This window comes from Triturus cristatus, chromosome 6 (genome assembly GCF_964204655.1).
Source record: "Triturus cristatus chromosome 6, aTriCri1.1, whole genome shotgun sequence".
In the NCBI taxonomy this organism is placed as follows: domain Eukaryota; kingdom Metazoa; phylum Chordata; class Amphibia; order Caudata; family Salamandridae; genus Triturus; species Triturus cristatus.
In genome coordinates, this window is record NC_140589.1 from 427,123,533 (window position 1) to 427,143,946 (window position 20,414).

Consider the following 20,414-nt stretch of genomic DNA (forward strand, 5'->3'; position numbering starts at 1 on the left):
CTTTACTTTATGCAGGAAGTTGTATTTCCCAGTTTTAGGGACACCTAGTGTTGTAGAGACAACTCACCTAGTGAATTGCCTGATAGGCTGTTCAGCCAAGAAAGCAGGAAGGTACTTCATGTTTGCAGTGACAGCTCTGCATGATGCTTATCACAAGCAATAGCTATAACCACCTAACCCCCTAGCCCTGAGTAAAATGGGGAATGCGGTATAGTGACAAGATACCAGGTGCGGCGGCCAATCACCCCAAGAGGAAAGGAAGGAGCCAGGTATCCAAAAATGATCTCCCTATGATTGCAATTGTGGAATTGGGTGAACCAGCAGCACTATGTGTGAGTTCCTCTCTGGAACTCGTGATGTACTGCAGAATTGGACTGCGGTGTGCTGGCAGAGCTGTGTGTAAATCTGAATGCAAAGATACCAAGTGGTGCGGTTCAGCTGTTGTGCATTTACACACAGATATGTGTAAATCACATCCTAAAGCAAGAGGGTATTTAGAGCGATGGAGAGAGAGTGGGAGAGATAGAGAGAGAGTGGGAGATATAGAGAGAGAGTGGGAGAGAGTGATAGAGAGAGTGATAGAGAGAGAGAGAGAGAGAGAGAGAGAGAGAGAGAGAGTCCAGGCCAACAAAGCCTTAAAAAGTTAGATCATTCAAAGGATTCCATGAATGCTCCTAGAAAAGGTGTAAAGTTATCCTTTCATACTGAAACCGAGAATAAAGATAATCTGGCAAACTACAGTCTGGAACCATTGATTAAGAAGTGTTTAGTTATTTTATGTGCAGCTGATGTCATGTATAATTCAGGACTTATTCCAATAGCAAATATTCATTGCCTAAACCACATCTAAGGAGACACCAAGCTTCAGTGTTCGTTATATATAGAATTATAGATGGGTAACTGTAAATTACGGAGATGTTTTTAACTGGGGAGTTCTAAATGACATCAAATAGACAACGACAGCTTGAGTTGTTTATATTGTTACCTGGAACCCAACCCCTGGTTAAAAACATACCTTTAATTTACATTTCACCCATCTATAATTTATTGTGGCGTATGTCCCCCCAACCCCCCAAATCATGTGCCCCCACATCTTCCAATATATATACACAGGGGCAGAAGGCTAATTGGAGACCCATATATAACCTGTGAAAACAAATGTTAAAAAGTCTGCCATTCTCTCACTCACCATCACCTTCCTGAAGATAGCCCCCCTCCCGACACAAAAAAACATACCTGGGTCCTCATTTACACATTTGCAGTCATTTTTCAGCATGTTGTCCACTAATGTTGTCATGAGTGGACAATCAATTTATGCGGTATTTAAGGAAAACTGCATCTTTACAAAAAGATGCAGTTTTCCAGTGGTTGAACCATATTTCCGCACTCAGCCCTTGTTAAACCCAGTATAAAAGTATGTATGTGGGTATTTATTTATATATACTTCAGTGCACAGAAAGTCTCTTTTTTAGGTCAAGCCTAGGCAGCGCGCATGCGCAGTTGTCTGCAGGACCTGCCCTAAGCACTACACTTAGTTTACTTGAGTGTAATTCTGCCTCTAGTCACCAATGGATCACTCCCACGTCGCTCTTCTTCGTTGCCTCCTAAGTTGTTCAGGCCGCCGATACCTCATTTCCGGTCAAAGCTAAGGAGCACTGACCAAGCACAGTATCCTTACACTTACTTTCTTCGTCAATTCTTTTACAGAACTTCTTTTTTTTAAGTTACGGCAGTCGCAGATTAACGGATGCCTTCAGGCACGGAGCGTCAGTTAGAGACAAAGCTGCTGAAGCTGTGCTGTAGGCTACCCTGAAACAAAAACATCCTGGAGACTTCTATCTGCTTAGCTTGCAGAAGCAGGAGCCGTAAGCTTTAGGTTTCACGTGACACCTCAGCCCGGAAGACAAGTGCGAATGAGTCAAAGAGGGTCCAGTCCAACAACCACCAGCACTGACAGAAGAAAGCATCTCCGGTGCTCTAAGTAGCAAGAATGAGCCAGGAACCAAGTTGAGAGTAGGACTTGAGGCTAGCAACTAGTTGTCACAGGGAATTATTATTGAGGGATGCGTCATAGCACGCGGGGAGCAGAGCAGTATTGTTTCCCTTTGTGTTAGGTATTACGGACATGGCAGTGTTGCTCGGCACAGCACTGCTTGGCTGCAGTACATTTACAATTGTTATCATGATGACCGTCACCCCACACTCACCCCACTGGACTTTGTGAGAGCTAAAAATTGTTTTATCTATAGTGCTGGAGGTGTACGCCACATCTGCCCCTCCCTTCGAAGCGCTTACTTTGGTGTCTGTGTGTACTTGAGCACGTGTAGTGTTTCAGGTCTATGGTGGGTATGCCGGCATGTCCCTGTCTCTTCAGTTGTACACGACCACCAGCAAGACTCCGTTTAATGGCGCTGTGCATCTTAATCTCAATGTCTGTCCAGCTGCAGGGTTAACTGTGGCGTTACAACCAGAGCTGCCAAATTTGGAATTCGAGAACCATGATCGAATCTCGGCGTGTGCTCTATATCCTGTGTTTCTGGGCAAATCACCTCTCCATGTGCCTCAAAACATGAATGTGATCTTGTGCAATGTAAAGTTTGTTTTTCAAACAAACTTTATTGGCACTCTAATGATTAACAATCTCTTAAAATCCAAGCCAACGCAATCCTCATTATGAATTTGGAAATATTACCATTAATCACGCCTTGCCTGAGAATTTGTCTCTTTTTTTTTAAAAAAAATAGGTGCAGTGGTAATTTATAATTTATCATTTCCAAATTGCAATAGTCATATACACCATTTCCAACACTGGCGACACTTCTAACACTGTCTTTAGTGGCCTATACAGATAAAGACTGTGAAAACCGACAGCCCTGTATACTGCTGCCTTAACCAATAGTCTTTCTTCACTCCAAACTGCATAAAAACGTTCGAGTCCGGGCAATCTCCATCAAGCAGGAAGACAGCGTCAGCACAAGTCGTGCAGAGCGGAACTCCCGGTATGGAGAAAACCCTGGAGACGGAGACACGTAACGTTAATTCAAGACTTCTGTTGTTTAATTTTAAATCTCACTTTGTTTCCCCCCTCTCCTCCGACCTCCCACCCTCCCCTCACAGCCCGACTACGCTGCCATTCTTCCTAAGAAGCCCGAAATCGGAGCTTTTAAGGTACGAAGGCCACCCAAGCAATGATTGTTTACATAACTTGCGCGTGCTGTGTGTGTCGCCTCTCTCTGTGTTCTTAATTGAGCCTCGATGTACTGCCTAAACAACAATCATGTGCTATAAATATAACAGAAGCACTGTTTAGGTCTCAGAAGCCCTACAACGGGTGCCTTTTATATCGAGAGAAACGTGTGTTTACAGATCTAGTGAATGTATGAATGAGCAAGCTCTAGTATGCCGCCATATCTTCTGTTAAAAATCGACGTGAGTGGTACATTATCAATGGTCATTAAGTTTACAACATTTATGGACAATAGACCTTTTCCAGTGATTATCATTTGTACACATGACAAATCATAGTCATCACTGCTTTTTTGAAACCACACAGCATTCCATACAGCCCTTAAATTGCAACACATTGTACAACGATCCTCAACACAAAGATCACATGGACATTCATGTTTTACGTTTAGGACTCAAAATGAATCTCTGAGATAACCTTACGTATAACTTTCCGTAGAAAAGTATATTCCTTTGTTAATCAGAATAACTCCTCTGAAATGCCCTCAGCTGAACCATTAGACATCACATACAGATATCATTGCAAAGATTTGCCATCTATACTTGCTATGTAACCAGTGGCGTGTTCGAACTCAACTTGCAGCTCTTACTGTATATAAAGAATTGCCATGTTGCTTGTTTCTTGTCATGTACTCTGGGTAGAAACCTTTTTTTAAAAAATCTCTAAGAAAGAATCAGTTGTTAAAGAAATTATATTTTTACCAACAGATCATTTGTTATTCGTCCTCTTTTTCACCATAGGTACTAAACCTTTTACTAGGAGATCAGTGATAAATATTCCGAACTCCTCACTCTTAAAGTGGACAATATCCTTCTTTAAGACAACACCCCCTGGTCCTGATGAAAGCTCACCTGCTGGGCACGTAAAGAGCTGAAACATGTCGACCCACCTATTGGACTGATTGTACAGCGGACACATTAACTGCCCTTGCTGTACAATTTCCCCTATTTTTTATTATTTTTCCACGCACCAGACAACAATAAAGACTAAAGTCCAGGTAGCATGAGAAAACATCCCTTTTTAACTTCCACTTTTTCACGACACATGAGCACTCTGTCCATTTTTTGATCTCTGATCGCTACTGTAATATCCAGTGGTTTTCCTCCAGGTGGAGGTAGCACAACACTAAACCCGATGATGATGCAGTCACGTTATCGAGGCGGAGAACCAAGATATACCGCCAGACAATCCACCTAAAAACGTGAATGAGGGTTTTTTAAGGAACGGCCGAATAACCACCAAACCCTGGATAACAGGTTCAAGTGATCCACTCTTTTTTGATATAAAACTATTAATTGGAAGGCGACTGGATCACGTATCCTTCTTATTCCCTACCAACTGATTAGCCATATATATAGCAGAGTGCAGCTGTGGGAATTATATCCCCTTCGAAGACGCCCCGAAAATTTCGTTGAGGATTATTCGAACAGAACACATTGAACACTAACGTTACCCCTTTTGACCCAGTACAGCAAAATGGCAGAGAACTTAGGACTAAGTTACTCTACTGACGAGATCAACGCAATTCTTTCCCTTCCATCCCTTCTGCAAGATGGTGAAATCACACAAACCCTGGCTCAGAATGAGGACTGGGAACAACTATCCGAGGATAAAAAGGAACAAGTGAGAACAGCCATTCATGGCATTATTATGACTGAATATTTACATGGAAACGCTGCACCTAGAGGATTATGGGTCCATAATGCACCTAGAATCTTTCTGAGAGACCTTGCATTTAGGAAAGACTGGTCAGCCATATCCTGGAAATGTACTAGAGACTACTTAGTCTTGATAATTAAAACTGCAACCAGACTAACAGAGGCACTCACAATTAAGATCCAACTGAGTGAAGCAAAATTTAAAAACATGGTATCTATCACTGTCTTCAAGAAAAAACTGGAAGAAATCAACCATGATATGAATGAGACAAGAGAATATCTAACACAGAGTAAAATCCAGAAACTAAGTAAGGATTTAAAAAAATTCTCCATGGAAAAAATGCACCCCTACAGCAAGGATGATTATGAGGTATCAGATCCCCAAACTGACAATGACTCCAGTGGTAACTCCTCTAACAACTCAGATTGGAGTGGGGATGACAACATGCAACGACGAAAATTCAGAGGGCAAAACAGACGCCAACAGCGACGAAGACCTAACACTTGGCGCAACCCTAATTACGGGGAACAACCTCCTCCACTCTTCCATCCCTTCACTCCAAACTATCAAGGTTGGATGAATCCATACCAGACAGCACCGCCACAACTAGGTCCCTACATGGGACAATATGTACAACAACCGACTTTTTTAGGGAGAGGCCGTACAAACCAACGAGGGAGGCGAAGGAATGTCACCTGGACAGATCAGGAGAGACAGATACTGACAAGGAGTATGGCCAACGCCACAAAAGAAAAACCCAGTACCAGCACGACCCACTAATTTTCAACCTGTCGAAAATTATTCTTTCAAAAGATCAGGAAGACGTCCTTAACAAAGGACTGGGCTTTGTACCAACACCACCACTGGACCTCTTCAAAACACAATGTGAAGTTGCCCAATTCTGTAGGACACTGAAATTAAAAGCATTTTTTCAGGGTACAGAGAATAACCCCGATCTTGGAGACACTGCCCTGAGACCCAAATCTACATTCTGCCCTCTGAACCATCAGGTACCAATAGAAATCCAGACCTTTGAACAGGCAGTTATGAGAGAGATAAATGAAATCAACAACAAGACGACTAAATCCTTCATAAACATCTCTAATAAAGAAAAGAAAGCCCTGGAAGAATTAAGAACACATGACGACATCATCATAAAGCCAGCCGATAAAGGCGGAGGCATAGTTATCATGGACAAAGACCACTATAACGACCAGTGCCTAAGATTACTATCTGACGAAAAATTCTATAAAGTCATCAGTGAAGACCCAACTCCGAGGTTAAAAAGAACTATCAACCTAATGGTAGAGGAAGCAGAGACAAACAACTGGATCACTAAGAATGAGGCTTCATTCTTAAGAACTGACTCCCCACGCATACCATATTTTTATTCCTTACCTAAGGTACACAAAAACCAACGCCCACCACCTGGGCGTCCAATTGTTTCCGGAATAGGCTCTCTCCTAGAACCTCTCTCTCAATTTGCAGACCAGTATCTTAGACCTATGGTACAACAGACTCCAACTTATTTAAAAGACACACGAGATTTACTCAACCTTTTGCAAGACCAACCGTTCCTAAGTGAAACCATGATCTTAGTCTCACTAGATGTGGAAAGCCTCTATACCAGCCTGCCTCAACAGGAAACTTTGAACACCCTGGAAGACTTACTCTTCGCACACGACTGGCAATACCACACCCCCAGACACTTCATACTAGAATGCTGCAGAATGGCCCTGACTGAGAATTATTTTGAATATAACAACACTCTTTACCAGCAGTGCCATGGTACTTCCATGGGAAGTACCTTTGCGCCGAGCGTGGCAGGTCTATATGTAAGTAATTTTGAAAAGACACATATCCAGAACATCAACAATCCATTCCACACCAGGATCACCTTCTGGAAGAGATATATTGACGACATCATCATGTTCTGGGAAGGAACAGAAGAAGATCTAAGAGATTTTCACAATTGGCTAAACACACGAGACGAATGTCTAAAGTTTACCATCAACACAAACAAGGACCACCTGGATTTTCTTGATCTATACATTTATGTAATCGATAATACCATCAAAACAAAAACTTTTTTTAAACCCACGACTAAGAACAGCCTTCTCTCTTTCAACAGCTTCCATCCCCGCCCACTCAGAGAAAATTTACCCTACAGTCAGTTCCTGCGCCTAAAAAGGAACTGCAGTGAGCTGAGTGAATACAAAGAACAAGCTGAAGACTTGCGCATAAAACTACTCAAACGCGATTACCCTACGAAAATTGTAAACAAATGTCAAAAGAGAGCAAGAAATCAACACAGAGAGAGCCTGCTAGAAGTAATACCTAAAACACAACCATCTGATCAAGTAACATGTGTTACAACATATAACACAGCCAGTAACATAATCAAGAAAATAATCAACAAGAACTGGCGCATTCTAACCTCGGGTGATCTAAAGTGGCCCAAACCACGCTTCGCAAACAGGAGAACTCAGAATTTTAAGGACATGTTAGTACACACCCGTCCTTTCGAAAAAAAGACACATACAATTACAAGTACTTTATGGAACCTGCCACCAGTGGTAGGCCATTTCCCGTGTGGACACTGCTCCGTCTGTCACTTAACAGAAACAACAAAATCCATTGAATTGACACCTGACTTGGTGTGGAAGATGAGACAACATACTAACTGTAACACCACCCATGTTATCTACATGATTACCTGCCCGTGTAATCTGAGATACATCGGAATGACGTGTCGCAAGATAAAACAGCGAATCTGCGAACATAGAAGCAACGTGAGATGTAAACGTCACACCACCAAAATGAGCAGTCACTTTATCAACCACCCACATACGCTCGATGACCTCAAGTGGATAGTCATAGAGTCTATGGTGGCAGGGTCACAAAATGTTGAGAAACGTCTCTTTACACAAGAACAAAGATGGGTACACCGTTTAAAAACAAATATAACAGGTTTGAACGATGATATCCCCTGGTTAAGTGTATCGTGAACATGTTAAACATTATTTACTTTATGGCCAGAAACAATGCTCTGTATAATGATACCAAAATGATTTTCAAACAAACTTTATTGGCACTCTAATGATTAACAATCTCTTAAAATCCAAGCCAACGCAATCCTCATTATGAATTTGGAAATATTACCATTAATCACGCCTTGCCTGAGAATTTGTCTCTTTTTTTTTTTTTTTTTTTAAATAGGTGCAGTGGTAATTTATAATTTATCATTTCCAAATTGCAATAGTCATATACACCATTTCCAACACTGGCGACACTTCTAACACTGTCTTTAGTGGCCTATACAGATAAAGACTGTGAAAACCGACAGCCCTGTATACTGCTGCCTTAACCAATAGTCTTTCTTCACTCCAAACTGCATAAAAACGTTCGAGTCCGGGCAATCTCCATCAAGCAGGAAGACAGCGTCAGCACAAGTCGTGCAGAGCAGAACTCCCGGTATGGAGAAAACCCTGGAGACGGAGACACGTAACGTTAATTCAAGACTTCTGTTGTTTAATTTTAAATCTCACTTTGTTTCCCCCCTCTCCTCCGACCTCCCACCCTCCCCTCACAGCCCGACTACGCTGCCATTCTTCCTAAGAAGCCCGAAATCGGAGCTTTTAAGGTACGAAGGCCACCCAAGCAATGATTGTTTACATAACTTGCGCGTGCTGTGTGTCGCCTCTCTCTGTGTTCTTAATTGAGCCTCGATGTACTGCCTAAACAACAATCATGCGCTATAAATATAACAGAAGCACTGTTTAGGTCTCAGAAGCCCTACAACGGGTGCCTTTTATATCGAGAGAAACGTACAGGTAAGGGCTGCGTTGGTGGGACAGTGGGGCCATGGTTGTTATTGTAAATGAAGATCTCAATAAGAGAGAAAGGCCCTTTTGTACCAAAGTGGTAGAGCACCAATTGGAGCAAGGTCAAGAAAATAAAACCCCCTTTGGCAGATCTTATTATTTCAACTTTCCATACATACACACATTTGTACAGACAATATCACCAAAACATAAATTAAAAAATCTGTGCACAGTGTTGACCAAAATTATTTTGGCAATTTAATATATATTCTTTTCTTAAAAACAAAATACAAAAAGTTTCATTACATTAAAAACTAAAATTCGTAGAATACAGTTAAAAAGAGACTTAAAAAACACACTTCATTTTGTGTTTACCCAGAATTCATCAAAAGACACAATATTCTTTAACCCCTTCGCTGCTAGGCCTTTTCCCCTCCTGTGCTAAGCCTTTTTTGGGCTATTTGGAGTAGTGCTCGCTTAGGCCCCTGTAACTTTTTGACCACATTAGGTATCCTCGCCAAATATGCTTCCTTTTCTTCCAACATCATGGGGATTCTAAAGGTACCCAGGGAATGTGGATTCTCCTAGAGGGTTCCCAGAAATTAGTCAAAATACAGCAACATTTTGTTTTTTTTTGTGAAAAATGGGAAAAACGGGCTGCAAATGAAAGCGTCTGGGTTTTTCTCTGCAAATGGTATCAAAAAAGGGTTTGTGGGGCTGAAATCACCATTTCTCCAGCTTTTAGGGAATGACAGAATTTTGACAGAAAACCAACATTTTTTACACAGTTTTGGCATTTTTCTGGGACATACCCTATTTTTGCTATTTTTTGTGCTTTCAACCTCATTCCGGTTACTGGTAGAAATGGGTACAAAAGCAATAATGGATCCTGGAAAGCTATACATTTTTGAAAAGTAGACAGCATTCTGAATTCAGCAATGGGTCATTTGTGTAGATCCATCAAGGTTTCTTTATAGAAACTACCAGTTAAATATAGGAAAAATTAAAAATTAGTTTAAACAAGCATTTGCAATGCAATAGGTCTCGCATTTGCGAGAGTTTGATCTATTGGCATTGTAAATGACAATGCCTTTTATTTATGTGTTTTGAAAGGTGCAAGCGGTGCATAACAACGCACATTTCTTATTTATAGTACTTGCTTACGAAAAGCACGGCTGGCAGTAAAAGAGGCGTAGTTACTGCCAGCCTTGCTTCTTGTAAGGGATCTAGATTAATTTACACTGTGTATACTTACTACTAACCTGCATTTTCAATGTACTGTCCAAATCTGTTAGTGATATAGCTGATCAAAGAAGGTGACTCCTCCCTTGCCAATAATTAACACACGTATGTGCACAATCAACGATGAACTCAACCCTGCCTCACGAATTATCGGGCACATGCCTGAAAACTCACAAAGAGTGTGAATGCTTCTGCACGTGCACCATTGATGTTGAAACTCCTACATGCACTGCATACACTCCAGTCCTGTGCAGACTTAAACACGCTGTTCACTGGGCTAACAGTTTGCACTCAGACATTTGATGCACACTTTGCAGTGATGCCAATCGTGCCACGCACACCCAGTGATAATGTGCATAAGTGTTGATTTTGCACATAAGTGCCAGTAATGTACAAGGTCGTGAAGCTACTCACTGCCTGCAACCTAGTGCACATTCCTTCCGATTGTGAACCGACCAACAACGTGCACCCTTGCCAATAACGTGTGCAGTCCTGCATGAGGCACATACTTAGCAGAGACGTGCACACACAAATTTGGTGCCCTATACAACACACACAGAGTAGAGCACACTTCTCTGTGCTGTCAACACGTTAGTGATGTGCACGTGCAGAACACTGGATAGTGCTGTGCATTCACCAGCAAGGTAGTGCCAATCAAACAAGCTGTTCACATTATTGTCGCAGTGCACAGACACGTGCATACATAGTGCAGCTCTTACTAAACACAGCCACTTTTCACGTGTGTGTTCTGGGAAGTAAAGCTAGTGGATGCGCACCGAGACGCATTCGTATGCACACATACATGGTAAAAAGCAAAGGCACGCACGCTAACATTAGAGAAAATACAATTGCATGTAGAGAATAGGTGGTAAACCACTGCACGGGTTTTGTGTGATTTGAGACAAGTGTGCACAAAACCCATACTTAAGATTCACGTACACGCTTGAAACTGAAATGCAAGTAGATAAGGGCGAAAAGTGACGGACGGGTGGGAGGCCAGGGAGGGGGTGGAACAAATGGCCGTGAGTTTAGCGAGGTGGGAGGGAACAAAGCACACGGAAAACAAGTAGCGTGACACAAGAATAAAAGTTAAGCAAAGCATGATGAAAGGCGCAGCCACCATAATTACAGACAAGAATAAAAGTTAAACAAAGCATGATAAAAGGCGCAGCCACCATAATTACAGATAAAGCTCTGTTTGTTGGAAAGAAGCCATGCTCTTCTACGAGTTTCTCATGGCTCCTCGCCGCCTTCTGCTAGCAGCACTGCGTTTCACAGCCATGCATGAAAGATCACTGCGGGGCTTCTTGTTGGAGGCAAAAGCATCTTTGTAGCACAGCATGCAAGTATGATCCCGAGCATGGGCTCTGCACGGAGGGCAAATAAACACCTATTACTTTGCTGCTGTGTTAGTGCAGTAAAATAGCGACCTCTATTTGCATTAGGGAAACCATATTAATTTTCTTGCTAATGTAAAAAGAGAAAAGTGTTTTCATGGACTGGTATCTGCTGCAGCAACCTCTGTGCTCAGTTACGACTCTGCGAGGCCAATTACCTACCAGAGGCGCGTTACTGATGGAGTTTGATCTGCATCATGGGAAATGTAGTCGTATTTAGGTGGCTGAGCGCGATGCTTATTCTGTGAAAATAAGTCTCATGCGCTATATCAGCGCCTCTTTACACATGCGAGAAGCAGAAATATGGTGAGAAAAAACACATATCCATCCAGAAGTTTGTCGCACGTTACGGACTGACAATTCAACATTGAAATGACCAGTCAATCCTTGCTCGTGTATTTTTTATGCATGGTCATTCTTTCGAATGGGCAGAATCTTTGGTAGAAGAGATAACAAGCTGTGAGGGAAGTGGGATTAGGGAGGGGGTGGCAAATGGTGAGCTCATTTCACGGCCGCTTTGATGTTCTCATCAAAGCGGCCGCGAAATGAGCTTTTGTAAACGGGGGATTTGAAAGTGCTAACTAGTGCTTTCAGGCTGCCAAATGGTGCGCGCGCCCAGCGCACATGCACTGTATTTGGAGGCCTGGAAGCACTCGTTTGCACTTCCAGATCCCCCTTTTACAAAAGCTCTCGCGAGAGCAGCGCTAAAGCGCTGTCTCAGACGAGACCTAAAAAGCAGCCTTTTGTGTCAGCGTTTTCACCTGTAACTTCTTCTAATTATGACATCTCTTTGAAAGCAATGCACCGTTACATCCACTGGACCTTCCTGGTTGTGGGGATATATAGGACTTGTAGGTTCACCAAGAGCCCAACGAACCCAGAGTAAAAAACTGAGCAGCATTTTGTAATGGTTTTTTATTATGTTCCGGGTATATAGCAATTATTGTGGGAAAATGTATACATGGAAAAATCGGTATGAAAGACACCGATGTATTTCTGAAATGGGAACAAACTACAGAGTTTAGAAAAAGTGCATATTTGCACATTTTCGAAATTGGGAATACTGATACTAGCATGAGAATTATTGGTCATTTTTCAAAATGACTTTTTTTTTACACAATGTCTTTAATTTGGAAGGGAGAAATGCATCAAAAATCAATAAGTAATAACAGTTGCTTTGGACAGTTAATTCAAATTACATTATTTCGTTTTTTGTACTAAAATTATTTTTAATTCTGTAAATTGTTTAATTTTTTTAAACAATTATTTGTCAAGCCCTCAAACCCCCAAAACCCCTTAACCCCTATTCCATAAGTCTAAAAACACCACATGTGTGTTTATACAGAAATGTAAATTATCTTTTTTTTAGGAGTCGTCACTGCTTTATTTTAAATATATACACAAATATTGGGAAATTAGGGATTCAAAATAAAGAGGGCATACCCTCATGCAACAACACTAGAGAATGGGGGCAATGTAACGTCTGTGCCTTTTTAGGTTGAGCCTGACCAGCGCATGCGCTGCTCTGCGAGGCATGCTGTTTTGGAGTATATTTGTCATTGCCCTTCATAAATGCTGGCTTCTGATTCGTTAATAGGCTTGTTAGTTCCTCCTTAGTACCACCTTGTCTTCATTTGTAACCTCCCCTGAGGACTGGCCCTTTTACTTTGGTTGTTACACGGTACGTCTTATTTTGTCTGTAAGCACTATTTTCTTTAATGAGTTTCTCCTACTGCAGGCACAACATGCTTTCCTGCAACTAACTTAAGACAAAATCCTAAACTTGCTACTATTTTGGTATTCACAGAAAGCACTTACTGCTTTTGGTATTCACAGACTGCACTTACTACTTTTGGTATTCACAGAATGGATTTACGACTACTAACTTTACGTCCGCACTCGGGCCGGAAATTCCGGCCCGGAGGTGGAGCTTCCGGCCCGGAGGCAGGGCTTCCGGGTCGGAGGCGGAGCTTCCGGCCCAGAGGTGGAGATTTTGGCCATGGCTAAATCTCCGCCACTGGCCGGAATCCCCACCTCCGGGCCGGAAGCTCCGCCTCCGGGCCGGAAGCTCCGCCTCCGGGCCGGAATTTCCGGCCCGAGTGCCGACGTAAAGTTAGTAGTCGTAAATCCATTCTGTGAATACCAAAAGTAGTAAGTGCATTCTGTGAATACCAAAAGTAGTAAGTGCATTCTGTGAATACCAAAAGTAGTAAGTTTAGGATTTTGTCTTAAGTTAATTCTGTGAATCGGGCCCAGTATCTTTATTGACTCAGCTTGGTAAGCTTTTTTTCCTCCAGGGTGCGGTAGGTATTACTCTTTAAACTGTCACATCCCCAGTGGAGACTTTTCACTCGCCAGCATGGGATTCCTCACGCTGCACCGGTCCAGTGACCTGCCGTTGGCAGGTAAGTGCTGCGTTGGTGGGACAGTGGGGCCATGGTTGTTATTGTAAATGAAGATCTCAATAAGAGAGAAAGGCCCTTTTGTACCAAAGTGGTAGTGCACCAATTTGAGCAAGGTCAAGAAAATAAAACCCCCTTTGGCAGATCTTATTATTTCAACTTTCCATACATACACACATTTGTACAGACAATATCACCAAAACATAAATTCAAAAATCTGTGCACAGTGTTGACCAAAATTATTTTGGCAATTTAATATATATCCTTTTCTTAAAAACAAAATACAAAAAGTTTCATTACATTAAAAACCAAAATTCGTAGAATACAGTTAAAAAGAGACTTAAAAAACACACTTCATTTTGTGTTTACCCAGAATTCATCAAAAGACACAATATTCTTTAACCCCTTCGCTGCTAGGCCTTTTCCCCTCCTGTGCTAAGCCTTTTTTGGGCTATTTGGAGTAGTGCTCGCTTAGGCCCCTGTAACTTTTTGACCTCATTAGGTATCCTCACCAAATATGCTTCCTTTTCTTCCAACATCATGGGGATTCTAAAGGTACCCAGGGAATGTGGATTCTCCTAGAGGGTTCCCAGAAAGTAGTCAAAATACAGCAACATTTTGGTTTTTTTGTGAAAAATGGGAAAAACGGGCTGCAAATGAAAGCGTCTGGGTTTTTCTCTGCAAATGGTATCAAAAAAGGGTTTGTGGGGCTGAAATCACCATTTCTCCAGCTTTTAGGGAATGACAGAATTTTGACAGAAAACCAACATTTTTTACACAGTTTTGGCATTTTTCTGGGACATACCCTATTTTTGCTATTTTTTGTGCTTTCAACCTCATTCCAGTTACTGGTAGAAATGGGTACAAAAGCAATAATGGATCCTGGAAAGCTATACATTTTTGAAAAGTAGACAGCATTCTGAATTCAGCAATTGGTCATTTGTGTAGATCCATCAAGGTTTCTTTATAGAAACTACCAGTTAAATATAGGAAAAATTAAAAATTAGTTTAAAAAAGCAGCCTTTTCTGTCAACGTTTTCACCTGTAACTTCTTCTAATTATGACATCTCTTTGAAAGCAATGCACCGTTACATCCACTGGACCTTCCTGGTTGTGGGGATATATAGGACTTGTAGGTTCACCAAGAGCCCAACGAACCCAGAGTAAAAAACTGAGCAGCATTTTGTAATGGTTTTTTATTATGTTCCAGGTATATAGCAATTATTGTGGGAAAATGTATACATGGAAAAATCGGTATGAAAGACACCGATGTATTTCTGAAATGGGAACAAACTACAGAGTTTAGAAACAGTGCATATTTGCACATTTTCGAAATTGGGAATACTGATATAAGCATGAGAATTATTGGTCATTTTTCAAAATGACGTTTTTTTTACACAATGTCTTTCATTTGGAAGGGAGAAATGCATCAAAAATCAATAAGTAATAACAGTTGCTTTACAAATCTGAACTACCCTAAGTCTCCCAATAAAAATGGTACCTCACTTGTGTGGGTAGGCATAGTGCCCACGACAGGAAATGGCTCAAAACCTAACGTGAACACACCACATTTTCACAATGAAAATTCACACATTTTTTGCGAAGAGTCTAGCTGTAGTTTTTTAACCCTAGCTCTGCCGGCACCTAGGGAAACCTAGCAAACCTATACATTTTTGAAAACTAGACACCCAGGGGAATCCAGTATTGGGTGACTTGACTGCCTCCCATCATAATCTGTTACCCAGAATCCCTTGCAAACCTAAAACATTGACAAAAAAAACACATTTTCCCCACATTTCTGTGGTGGAAAGTTCTGGAATCTGCGTGGATCCATAAATTTCCACCCACCCCGTGTTCCCCAAAGTCTTACGTGAAAAATGGTACCTCACTTGTGCAGGTTGGCCTACTGCCCGCGACAGGAAATGGCACAAAATGCAACGTGGTCACACCTCAATTTTGCAGTGAGAAATGTCCCTTTCTTTGCAAAGTGCCTAGCTGTAGTTTTTTAATCCTAGCTCTGCCGGCACCTAGGGAAACCTAGCAAACCTATATATTTTTGAAAACTAGACACCCAGGAGAATCCAGGATGAGGTGATTTGAGTGCCTCCCACGAGGGTCTGTTACCCAGAATCCCTTGCAAACCTAAAAAATTGTCCAAGAAAACACATTTTCCCCACATTTCTATGATGGAAAGTTCTGGAAGCTGCGTGGATCCACAAATTTCCATCCACCCGCGTTCCCCAAAGTCCTACGAGAAAAATGGTACCTCACTTGTGCGGGTCGGCCTAGTGCCCGCGACAGGAAACGGCGCAAAACGCAACATGGTCACACCTCAATTTTGCAGTGAAAAATGACCCTTTTTTTGCAAAGTGCCTAGCTGTAGTTTTTTAACCCTAGCTCTGCCGGCACCTTGTGAAACCTAGCAAACCTATATATTTTTGAAAACTAGACACCCAGGGGAATCCAGGATGTGGTGACTTGAGTGCCTCCCACCAGGGTCTGTTACCCAGAATCCCTTGCAAACCTAAATAATTATTTTAAAAAAACACATTTTCCCCACATTTCTGTGATGGAAAGTTCTGGAATCTGCGTGGATCCACAAATTTCCACCCACCCCGCATTCCCCACAGTCCTACGAGAAAAATGGTACCTCACTTGTGCGGGTCAGCCTAGTGCCCGCGACAGGAAACGGCGCAAAACGCAACATGGTCACACCTCAATTTTGCAGTGAAAAATGACCCTGTTTTGAAAAGTGCCTAGCTGTTGTTTTTGAACCCTAGCTATGCCGACACCTAGGGAAACCTAGCAAACCTATATATTTTTGAAAACTAGACACCTAGGGGAATCCAGGATGGGGTGACTTGAGTGCCTCCCACCAGGGTCTGTTACCCAGAATCCCTTGCAAACCTAAAAAATTGTCTAAAAAACAAATTTTCCCCACATTTCTGTGATGGAAAGTTCTGGAATCTGCGTGGATCCACAAATTTCCACCCACCCCGCGTTCCCCAAAGTCCTACGAGAAAAATGGTTCCTCACTTGTGCAGGTCGGCCTAGTGCCCGCGACTTGAAACGGCGCAAAACGCAACATGGTCACACCTCAATTTTGCAGTGAAAAATGACCCTTTTTTTGAAAAGTGACTAGCTGTAGTTTTTGAACCCTAGCTCTGCCGGCACGTAGGGAAACCTAGCAAACCTATATATTTTTGAAAACTAGACACCTAGGGGAATCCAGGATGGGGTGACTTGAGTGCCTCCCACCAGGGTCTGTTACCCAGAATCCCTTGCAAACCTAAACAATTGTAAAAAAAAACACATTTTCCCCACATTTCTGTGATAGAAAGTTCTGAAATCTGTGTGGATCCACAAATTTCCACCCACCCCGTGTTCCCCAAAGTCCTACGAGAAAAATGGTACCTCACTTGTGCGGGTCGGCCTAGTGCCCGCAAAAGGAAACGGCGCAAAACGCAACGTGGTCACACCTCAATTTAGCAGTGAAAAATGACCCTTTTTTGGCAAAGTGCCTAGCTGTAGTTTTATAACCCTAGCTTTGCCGGCACCTAGGGAAACCTAGCAAACCTATATATTTTTGAAAACTAGACACCTAGGGGAATCAAGGATGGGGTGACTTGAGTGCCTCCCACCAGGGTCTGTTACCCAGAATCCCTTGCAAACCTAAACAAATGTCCAAAAAAACACATTTTCCCCACATTTCTGTGATGGAAAGTTCTGGAATCTGCGTGGATCCACAAACTTCCACCCACCCCGCGTTCCTCAAAGTCCTACGAGAAAAATGAACCTCACTTGTGCGGGTCGGCCTAGTGCCCGCGACAGGAAACGGCGCAAAATGCAACGTGGTCACACCTCAATTTTGCAGTGAAAAATGACCCTTTTTTGGCAAAGTGACTAGCTGTAGTTTTTGAACCCTAGCTCTGCCGGCACCTAGGGAAACCTAGCAAACCTATATATTTTTGAAAACTAGATACCCAGGGGAATCCAGGATGGGGTGACTTGAGTGCCTCCCACCAGGGTCTGTTACCCAGAATCCCTTGCAAACCTAAAAAATTGTCCAAAAAAACACTTTTTCCCCACATTTCTGTGATGGAAAGTTCTGGAATCTGCGTGGATCCACAAACTTCCACCCACCCCGCGTTCCTCAAAGTCCTACGAGAAAAATGAACCTCACTTGTGCGGGTCGGCCTAGTGCCCGCGACAGGAAACGGCGCAAAACGCCACATGGTCACACCTCAATTTTGTAGTGAAAAATGACCCTTTTGTGTCAAAGTGACTAGCTGTAGTTTTTGAACCCTAGCTCTGCCGGCACCTAGGGTAACCTACCAAACCCACACATTTCTGAAAACTAGACACCCGGGGGATTCCAGGGAGGTATGGCTTGCGTGGATCCCCCAACGTTTCCTTACCCAGAATCACCTGCAAACCTCAATTTTAGCTGAAAAAAATCACTTTTTTCACACATTTCTGTGTGGGAAAGTTGTGGCATCACTGGGCTCACACAAATTTACCACCACCCAGCGTTCCCCCAGGTCTCCCGGTAAAAATGGTGCCTCACTTGTGTGGGAGGCCCAAGTACCCGCAACAGGCAATGGCCCAAAACGTAGTGAGGCGACATCAAAATGGCCTATCGCAAAACCACCTGGTTTTGCAAGGGGTGTCACTTGGGTTTTTGGCCCGGTGCTCGGCGGCCATCTAGGGAAACCTACCAAACCCATACATTTCTGAAAACTAGACATCCGGGGGCTTCCAGGGAGGTATGGCTTGTGTGGATCCCCCAACGTTTCCTTACCCAGAATCCCCTGCAAACCTCAATTTTAGCTGAAAAAAATCACTTTTTCACACATTTCTGTGTGGGAAAGTTGTGGCATCACTGGGCTCACACAAATTTACCACCACCCAGCGTTCCCCCAGGTCTCCCGGTAAAAATGGTGCCTCACTTGTGTGGGAGGCCCAAGTACCCGCGACAGGCAATGGCCCAAAACGTAGTGAGGCGACATCAAAATGGCCTATCGCAAAACCACCTGGTTTTGCAAGGGGTGTCACTTGGGTTTTTGGCCCGGTGCTCGGCGGCCATCTAGGGAAACCTACCAAACCCATACATTTCTGAAAACTAGACACCCGGAGGCTTCCAGGGAGGTATGGCTTGCATGGATCCCCCAACGTTTCCTTACCCAGAATCCCCTGCAAACCTCAATTTTAGATGAAGATATCACTTTTTTCACACATTTCTGTGTGGGAAAGTTGTGGCATCACCGGGCTCACACAAATTATTTACCACCACCCAGCGTTCCCCCAGGTCTCCCGGTAAAAATGGTGCCTCACTTGTGTGGGAGGCCCAAGTACCCGCGACAGGCAAGGGCCCAAAATGTAGTGAGGCGACATCAAAATGGCCTATCGCAAAACCACCTGGTTTTGCAAGGGGGTCACTTGGGTTTTTGTCCCGGTGCTCGGCGGCCATCTAGGGAAACCTACCAAACCCATACATTTCTGAAAACTAGATACCCGGGGGCTTCCAGGGAGGTATGGCTTGCGTGGATCCCCCAACGTTTCCTTACCCAGAATCCCCTGCAAACATCAATTTTAGCTGAAAAAATCACTTTTTTCACACATTTCTGTGTGGGAAAGTTGTGGCATCACCGGGCTCACACAAGTTTACCACCACCCAGTGTTCCCCCAGGTCTCCCAGTAAAAATGGTGCCTCAAAACGTTGTGAGGCGAAATCAACATTGCCTATCAAAAAATGTTTTGGGCCCTTGCCTGTCGTGGGTACTTGGGCCTCCCACTCAAGTCAGGCACCATTGTTACCGGGAGACCTGGGGGAACGCTGGGTGGTGGTAAATTTGTGTGAGCCCTGTGATGCCACAACTTTCCCACACAGAAATGTGTGAAAAAAGGGATTTTTGGAGCTAAAATTGAGGTTTGCAGGGGATTCTGGGTAAGGAAACATTGGGGGATCCACGCAAGCCATACCTCCCTGGGGGCCCCATGGTGTCTAGTTTTCAGAAATATATGGGTTTGTTAGGTTTCCCTAGATGGCCGCCGAGCACCGGGCCAAAAACCCAAGTGAACCCCCTTGCAAAACCAGGTGGTTTTGCGATAGGCCATTTTGATGTTGCCTCACTACGTTTTGGGCCCTTGCCTGTCGCGGGTACTTGGGCCTCCCACACAAGTGAGGCACCATTTTTACCGGGAGACCTGGGGGAACGCTGGGTGGTGGTAAATTTGTGTGCGCCCGGTGATGCCACGACTTTCCCACACAGAAATGTGTGAAAAAAGTGATTTTTTCATCTAAAATTGAGGTTTGCAGGTTATTCTGGGTAAGGAAACGTTGGGAGATCCATGCAAGCCATACCTCCCTGGAAGCCACCAGGTGTCTTGTTTTCAGAAATGTATGGGTTTGGTAGGTTTCCCTAGATGGCCGCCGAGCACCGGGCCAAAAACCAAAGTGACCCCCCTTGCAAAACCAGGTGGTTTTGCGATAGGCCATTTTGATGTCGCCTCACTACGTTTTGGGCCCTTGCCTGTCGCGGGTACTTGGGCCTTCCGCACAAGTGAGGCACCATTTTTACCGGAAGACCTGGGGGAATGCTGGGTGGTGGTAAATTTGTGTGAGCCCGGTGATGCCACAACT

General features: G+C 43.3%; 1 protein-coding gene across 1 annotated transcript in view; it reads left to right on the plus strand.

The window, feature by feature from the left end:
• Positions 1-20,414, plus strand: part of LOC146817252 (glutathione S-transferase A4-like) — a 300,640-nt gene that overhangs the window by 98,882 nt on the left and 181,344 nt on the right. The gene's annotated exons all lie outside the window — the stretch shown is intronic.